Source organism: Octodon degus, unplaced genomic scaffold, assembly GCF_000260255.1.
Source record: "Octodon degus isolate 3935 unplaced genomic scaffold, OctDeg1.0 scaffold00170, whole genome shotgun sequence".
In the NCBI taxonomy this organism is placed as follows: Eukaryota; Metazoa; Chordata; class Mammalia; order Rodentia; family Octodontidae; genus Octodon; species Octodon degus.
The window spans coordinates 5,369,268-5,377,840 of record NW_004524746.1 but is presented as its reverse complement, the minus strand read 5'-3'; the positions used below and the strand labels follow the sequence as shown (position 1 = coordinate 5,377,840).

At 34.9% G+C, this 8,573-nt stretch overlaps 1 pseudogene; it reads left to right on the top strand.

Moving 5' to 3' along the window:
• The first annotated feature begins 2,061 nt into the window (after positions 1-2,061).
• LOC101587522 lies at positions 2,062-5,581 on the top strand (annotated as a pseudogene).
• Positions 5,582-8,573: the final 2,992 nt, after the last annotated feature.

Here is an 8,573-nt window from a genome sequence, read left to right as displayed (position 1 = left end):
TTCGCAACAGGTAAAACGGTAGTAAAAAGAGACAGCCACGCTTCTCATTTGACTACAACTTATCAGTGCTTTAGCCTCTGGTTTTGGAGACTCAGACCATCTCTACAAGTATCATAATGTAGGATGAGCTGGAAATTTTATTCAAAGTAAATTTCCAAGGATTCTCAACATTTACAAATATTCAACATTTGCAAACATAGATCCACAAATAACGAAGATCAGATCTGGTGAAAGGAGAAGAAAATATATGTTCCCATCTTTTGTTGGTATAAAAGGTCCTCGAAGATAGCCTGTGGGTTATATCTAAATGTTCCCACAAAGCCTAATGTGGTCATGGATGGTAAGTTTTGAAGATGGTTGGATTAGGCTGTGCAAGTGTGGATTAAAGGTGTGACACTAGAATTAAGGGTGTGGATATAGAAGACCCACCATAGGTTTGGGTAGCACCAATCAACAGGTTTGTATCCTAGATGGAATACAAAGAGACAATCAAAAGCAAGCTTCCTTCTACTGCTCGACTCTTGCTTCTTTCTGCCTTCTCAGTGCCACATCATGGACCAATTCTCCTCTGTAATGCCCTCTGCCATGCCATCTTGCTGACTACGGACTAAAACCTCTACAACCTGTGAGCTGAAACAAACCTTTCCAACTTTAACTTTGGATGTTGAGTACTTTGTCTCAGCAAAAAGAATAGTAGCTAAGATAGATACCATGACTATACAAAATGTTGCCAGTGGCACCTATTGATGATGATAGAATTTGCTCCCTGTACTTCTGTGGCTATTGCACCATTGCTATTTCTTTTCTAGTTAAGGTTTCTAGTAATAATAAATATCTTTTAGAAGTACCCTCACTGAAGAATTTCACCTATAGTTGTTCAAATCTATCCTTTCTAACTCATTTCCAAGTCATATGAAACTATGTTTTCAAGATCCAAGTAGCTCAGAGACAGAAAAGTACTTGGATGGCTCTTCTGAGAGGAGCCAGTCTGAAGTTAAACAAAAATGAACAATTGCAAAGAAGTTTCTTGAGATGAAAATTCTTGTTTTATAACAGCTGTCTTCCTCATCTTATTGGTCTCTGGGTCTCTGTTATAATCTCCAACCCCAGAAACGGACAAGTAAATGTGAGATCTGGAAAATCTGTCCTGGAACAACTGATCGCACCACACTGTCAGTCCTGAGTTCCTTGCCTCCACATGTTTGTACCTTCTCCCATGCTGCGATCCCCTTCATCTCCTTCACCTATGATCCTCTGCATTGAAGAATAAAATATTAACTTGCAAAAACACAAAAGAAAACATAAACTTTCTGAGAAATTTCCATAGTGTATATACTAGTTTACATTGCCATCAACAATGTAAAGGGTTCCTTTTTTCTTGGATAGCCTCTCTAGCATCTTTTAATATTTGATTCCTTGATGATGCCCATTCTTTCTGGAGTAAGACAGAATCTCAGTGTTGTTTTCTTTGCATTTTCCAACTGTCTGAGATGTTGAACATTTACAAAAAATGTATTTATGGCCACATGAACCTTTTCTGAGAATTGTCAGTTCACTTGCCCGGTTTTTCATAGGGTCTTTAGGGTTCTAATTTTCTTTTGACTTATGCACTGTAAACATGTACTGTACTGATAAAAAATTAAATTAATTAAGATCGTGGCAGCAAGACAGTCAGAGCTGTGTTTGCTCTCTTGCTCCTCTTGCCATTCACTCCCAGTCAGTTTCCATGCAAGCACTGTCATCTACAGCTTGACTTCCGTGTGGTTCTGGGTAGACCAAATCTCAGCATCAAAGAAGCACAGAACATGTGCACTGGGGCCAGAGACCAAAGAGGCGGTTCCAACACAGAGTCATGGGATCATCCTTCCTCGCAAGTAAATTACCAGTTATAGCTAAAAGGTCAATAAAAACAACTAATGAGAAAAAGAAAGAAATTAACTAACTTAAATTTTATCAGTAAGTGAAAATGACTAAGTGTCAAGCAAATGGAAAATTGTTATTACTCAAGACAAAAGGGGTGACATCCTTCGTGGGGCTGCAGGAGAGGCTGTGGGTGGGAAAATGGCAGGCTGAAAGGCGGGAGAGGAGAAGCCTGAGAAGTCAAAGGAGCTGGAGGGAAGACCTGAAGAAGAAGCAGAAAGGCCTGTGAAAAATAAGACTGTTTCTTCTAGTAATGGAGGGGAAAGTGCCAGTCGCAGGGCTGAGAAGTGATGGCTGAAGAAGAAGTCGCAGACCTCCCAACAAAGCCTACAAAAATCCCTGGGTTTGAGGGCTGGGGAGATGGCTCAGTAGAATAAGTGCTTCCCTGGCAAGCACAAGGGTCTGAGTTCAGTTCCCGGTTCCACCAAAAAATTCTCTAGGTTTGGATCTGCCATAGGTCGTCAAACAACAAAGAAAGCACCAGCTATGTCCATTCAACTTGGGTCAAGTAAAGCTAAAGGAACTGTTCTAACTCTTGCTCCAAAAGCCTTTTCAGTAGCAGCAGCTTTTAATGAAGATAAAGACAGTGAACCAGAGGAAATGCCTCCAGAAGCAAAGATGAGGATGGAGAATATCGGAAGGGATACACCAACATCAGCCGGACCGAGCTCTTTCTGTAAAGGAAAGTGTGGGTTTCTGATAACCAGAAGCTATGGGAGCGAAATACAAAATTTCATCATGGAAATGTCCATGGCCAAGACAATTACATGATGTGCTTTGAATTAGGGTGTGGGGTGGGTGTAAAGTCAAAAGGAACAGTTTCTTTTTTAAAATAATGATATAAGACTATCTTTGGGGCCGCTTTTTCTTTTTTCTTTTTTCTTTTTTTTTAAGATTGAGTGGTACACTAGTGACAGCTTGAAATTAGAAGTAATTTATGTTTTATATACAGATTTCAAGATATTCGCTAATTTTGTAGTTTCATGTGATTAATTTCCAAAGGTTACAGATAATTTTAAAAAATCAGAAATGGTACCTTTTTAAGAACTGCGTATGTTTTAGACACAACTGTTAACAGATTAAAAGGGAGACAAAAAGTTACTGTCTACTTAAAACTGCAACAGGTACTCCAGAATTAACTCCCTCACTCCCAAAACTGCTGGTGCACACGAACAGCCTTGGACAGGAAGGGAGGGTGTCATACCAGAGAGAAAGCATTGCTGGGCTGTTGACTGGCAGTAAGCCTCGGTGAAATTAAGCGGCATTTCTTCCCTCTGAGGTTTGTTTTGTTTCAGGTCACCCTATATTAGGTGCTGCTTTGTTTTCAGTGGATACAGATGCTTAGCTCTTTACAGAAAGTAATTTTTTAAAAATTTTATGTGAAGTGTATTTGAAATAGCCAATTTCACCTTAATAGTGTTGTCTACCTTCATCAGTCTTCAAAGAACAGCTATTTGCTACCAAAGTAAATCAGTATTTTGAATATACTTCTCTTGGTTTTTGTTTATTAGCTAGTTCCTGTAAGCATTTCCACCAAAACTTAAGGTAAATCATAAGGAAGCCGTTTCTTTTAAAATACAGACCACCACCAAAAATTTAAATGAACATACTGCTTAAGTATTTTTTACTTTTTAAAAGATATAAACAACAAAAAATTAACATCGTACAAAGATGGCAAACAGTAAAATGCATGTTCTGTAAACTAGTCTATGTGTGGTTATGTCACTAAGTTGTTAAATCCAGTGAATTGAATTCATTACAGAACTTATTAGAACAGTTAATATGATTTATTTTAAGCATACACATATTGATCAATAGCCTCTTGAAAGCCTATTGTAGGTACTGAAAATGAAAGAAAATGCATCTTCAAATACATTTTATGGAATTGATCATCGCATATATTCTTAAATCTGTGTATTATAAACTATCTGTTTTGTATTGTTGTATTGCATATGGACTTTTTTTTGTATATGAACTTTCTGATATGACAGTCAAACACATCTATAAAAGCATAGTCACAGACAAAAGAAAAATGATAATTATTTCCTTCAGAACTCGTACAATGTTAAATTTGGAGGCAGCTTTAGGATATTTTACTGGTGGCAGCTACTTGCTTATCTTTTTTAATAGGTAGTAACTCCAGAGAAGAAACCTAGGCATATGCATATGCCTCCTAAGCTGTTCTTTTACATTAAAGTTTAGATTAAGCCCCAAGTTAAAATGATGGACATATACATAGCACTACTAGTTCTTACATGATTTAATTGTATCAAGATACATGAATTTAACTTTAACTTACTTTTATGTTGGCAAATTTACTCATTTTTTGTCCATTTTGCTGTTTGTTGAAATAACAGCCCTCTCCTACATACTCTTTTATTGACCCAAATGAAATACTAATGTAAGGTCAGGATGAGGAGAGAGAAATGACTGAGATGAATGTCTTTACTAAAATAACCAATAAATCTTGTCAAATTCAAAAAAAAGATGAAGGGACACCTTTTTTGTTGAAACAAGAACATTTTGCATTTTTAAGGAATACAATTTTAAAAAAAGATACAACTATCTTTGTATAACAGTATATACTTCACCTGTGTCAAAAACTACACCATTTATTTAGGACATGAATCTAATAGAATTAATGACTCAAGATAGGGAGCTGAGCACATATATTTATTTATTCAGTCATTTTCAGCACAGGTTATTAAACAAGGTGACTACAAAGCTAAGAAACCAGAATGATGATGAGACTCAAACACCAGAAAGAAAGGTTTTGTATGATAAAGTCACAGAGAATACAAAGTAAGATAATTCAAGTCAGCAAAACAAGCCTATGCAGCGCCAAAAGAATTGCCTTCAGAGGTTTTGGTTTGGTTTGGTTTTCATGTAAAGTAGAAAAAAGAAAGTTTATAGATTATTCAGAAGTTGGGAATGAAAGATTTAGCAATATAAATTTTATTGCCTAAAATAAAATTATTCTACTAATAGTTGCTCAACTCTTTCATTTATCTTTCATTTGTATAGCCACTGAAATAAACAGATGTTTGCTGACATTATTAAGAAATGTCTTGTCTTTATGACTTTTTTCTCCAGTGAATCAAATGATTTAAAATTGGTATCTTTCATACAGTTTTTCTGCTTACTTTCTTCTCTGAAAAAGTCTGTTTATTAATATGCTATATATGTACTTACTTTATTCCCAATTACTAAAAGGTTTTCTTTTCTGAAGTGCTCATTGATGGTCATGTGTACTCAATTAATATTAGTACATGGAAAGGCAATTTAAAACTTACTCTCATGACCCCCAAATACCCTCTTCCTGAACCCTTTAAGTTCTGTGTGCTTGCAAAACTCTGCAATTTCTGTTCTACAGAACAGTAGTTAAAAATACTCATCAGAGTGGATATAATTATAAAATAAAATGAAAATTATATTCAATTAAAATTATGTAAAAATAAAAATCTTTATCAGATAAATGCACTTATACCACAATGGGAAGCACTTATGTCTCTAATGTTAGCTTGAGGAACTCTTCAAGCTGTCAGTTATAAAAAAATATTATATTTGTAGGTCTCTCATAAAACCATGCTCCTGTGACCCATTTGATGACCTGCTTTATGGCATACATTTTGGGGCTATCACCAGTGAAGTGTTCGGTTAAGCTCTTCTTCAGAGAAAGTGTGCACACAGAATAGAGATAAAAAAAATTAGAACAGTCATTGAGACTATTTTCAAATATGAATTTATAATAAACAAAAGCAACAATCATATTTTTGAAGCTATTAGGTTCATAAAAGCTGCCTCCCATTTTGAAAGGTAATGCAATTGAATAGTAAATAAGTTAGTCTAGTGAGCAATCCAAGAAGCTAAAAGTAGTTTTCTTCAAACAGTTTTAGGAAAGCATATTTCTAAAACAATCTTCCCTTTTTTTCAAACAGAACTAAAAGCATATTTTACCTTTGCTTTTGTTTGCTGATGGTCCTTTAGTCAACCTAGTGCAAAGCAGAGGTTGAGTGGCAAAGGTTCCCCTCTCAGTTCAGAGAAACATGTCATTACAGGGATGACTCAGTTCTCCAAGTTAAACTAGAGGCTTGCATTAACTCTCATTATAACCAAACTCAGGCTCTCTTCAAAGCATCTCAATACTATGTAAGTGACCATTGCTTTCTCAAAATATCCAATTGAAATTTACTGACTGAAGAAGAGAAAGAAAATTGATTAAGATTTTAGTTAGAAATTGGAGCAGTAAAGGAAATGATATGTTTAAGATTTCCAGATTTGGAGGGAAAAAAAGGGGTCATAGGATTTGTGTACTATGCTTTTTATTTAGAAGAAAATAGATCTTAATGTGTCAGTCTTGATGATACCGGAATAATGTATGCTTAATGGAGCAGTAAGTATTAGACCAAGAAAATACAATGTGAACCCAATAGAACTAATGGCAGGGTGCAAGAGAGGGAGCAGAGAACATCTATTTGTTTATTCAGTCATTTTCAATGCAGGTAATTAAAAAAGTACAAAGCTAAGAAACAAGAATGGTGACATGGCTCAAACACCAAAAATCATGAAATTGAATAATCCAGAAAAAAAATTTAAAGCAACAAAACAAAACAAAAGCCAGCAAGAAATTTAGAGATATAAGCTGTTCCTTCCATTGGAGAGGCAATTCCTGTAAAAAGAGGTAAATAAATGTCCAATTATTGGAGTACTCAACTACAATATTGTTTCCAGGACAGCTGAAGCAGTCAAACTATTCAACTTTTCCCCAATGTAAGCAGAAGGGCAAGCAGCTCAAATATCTTACCTCAGAGTATTTAAATATCTCTTGTTATATAGGGTTCAGTTTAGATATTGGATCAAATGCAAAAACTACAATGGACATAGATGTGCCTGCTTAGTGGGTACAAGAGGGATAGCAAAAGGCTGTTCAACTCAGGAGAAAATGACCCTCTTCTCCTGTGATAATTTTATTCTTACCTTGATAATTACAAGGGGTCCTACTAAGCTGTGTGTTTTTCTGCTCACGTGCTCCATGTGGAATCTAACTTTTTAACATTCCCCCATCCCTTTCAGGTTCCATCCTCCCATGTAATGCAGTAACTCTGTTGAATAAATATATATTCAAGAAAATGCAGGGGTGAAGTGCAAAATATGAAGAATCCATTATTAGAGATAAGGTGCTTCCACATGTGCTAGTTTCTTCTGCTTTACATCAAGTGAAAGTGAAGTAAAATTTGATACAATTTTCTTATTTAGGAAAAGTGAAATGATTATCTTAGGTGATAGTATTGGGATATTTCCTATTTTCTTCTGTGTGTCTATTACATGGTATTTACTTCACTTACCTTAATCCTTCTAGCGTGATTATTTTGTAAGTTTAAATAAAGAACTGATATGTGTTCTATATTTGATGGATTAATTGATGTTTGGGAAAAACTGAAAACACCTTTTTCATACTTAACATTTCTTCAAAATAATGATAACTTTGAATAATATGTGCCTTTCACTACTTTCTTGGAATATATTCCATATCACAATGCTGATCTAAGTAATAATAGTAATACTCATGTTGACTTAGGACCAACTGTAATAGCTACAAAACATTTTGTGCTTAATCATAAAAATCTAATTCCTATACTAACAATCTTGGTACAACAGTATACAGATAAAATAGGGGAATTTATCATGTAGTCTTCAATTTAGCTTCCTATATTTAGTCACCTCTTTAATTTTTACTTCTCCCCCAAATGAATGAATGAAGAATGATTGACCTAATGAATCAAAGTAGAAATTCAAATATGATCTGCCTATTAAGCCTCTATGTGTATGCTATTATGGAATATATAAAAATGCAACATTTGGAAAGGAAAATATCTTTTCCTAATTTAAGAAGAGAAACAGTATTATAATCTTCTTTGAGTATTAAAATGATTGGGTTTATAATTAGAACAGGTTAAGTGGCTACATGAATTGTTCAAATGAATTTTCATCTACTGAGAACTTATGAATTGCTTGAATAGAGTACATTTAACTAAACAACAGTTAACAGATAAAAGAATTTCTGTGTATAAATTCTATTATGTGGGCTTTTAACAGGATGTATCTTCCAATATTGATGATTACCAAATGAATGTCCAAGATGTTTTTTAAATAAAGTTAAGACCTACAACACTTATGCCTAGGGACCACTTGTCCCTATAATTTGGTAGCCTGGAGTCACTGTCTGGAGTCTGAAGAGTCATCTTGTTTTGTTTTCCTATTCTTTTTTTTCAAGAATGCATTCCTGATACATTTTATTGATCTGCTTTTCTTGTCTCTGGTCCCCTCATTAGAGAGGAACGTTTGACTGCACAAAATTTTCAGTGGTGTCTCCTGCTCCCCAGTTTCTTTATTCTACTTCACTATTTTCCACTGCCCTTACTACCACCAGCTCTATGGGTATCTGATGATTTATTATTGCTCATTCTCTGACAAGAATTTAAGCTGCCATGGGGGAAATCTCTTCACATGTGCACCCCTGCTACCTAGTCAGCATCCAACAAGCGTTTGCTGCATCAGTGAATGGAGTCAATGATTCTTCTGTTTTAATTTTTTTATTATAAAGCAAATATTTTAGAAGAGACTTGAAGTTAAAAATCAACATTTTCCATTCT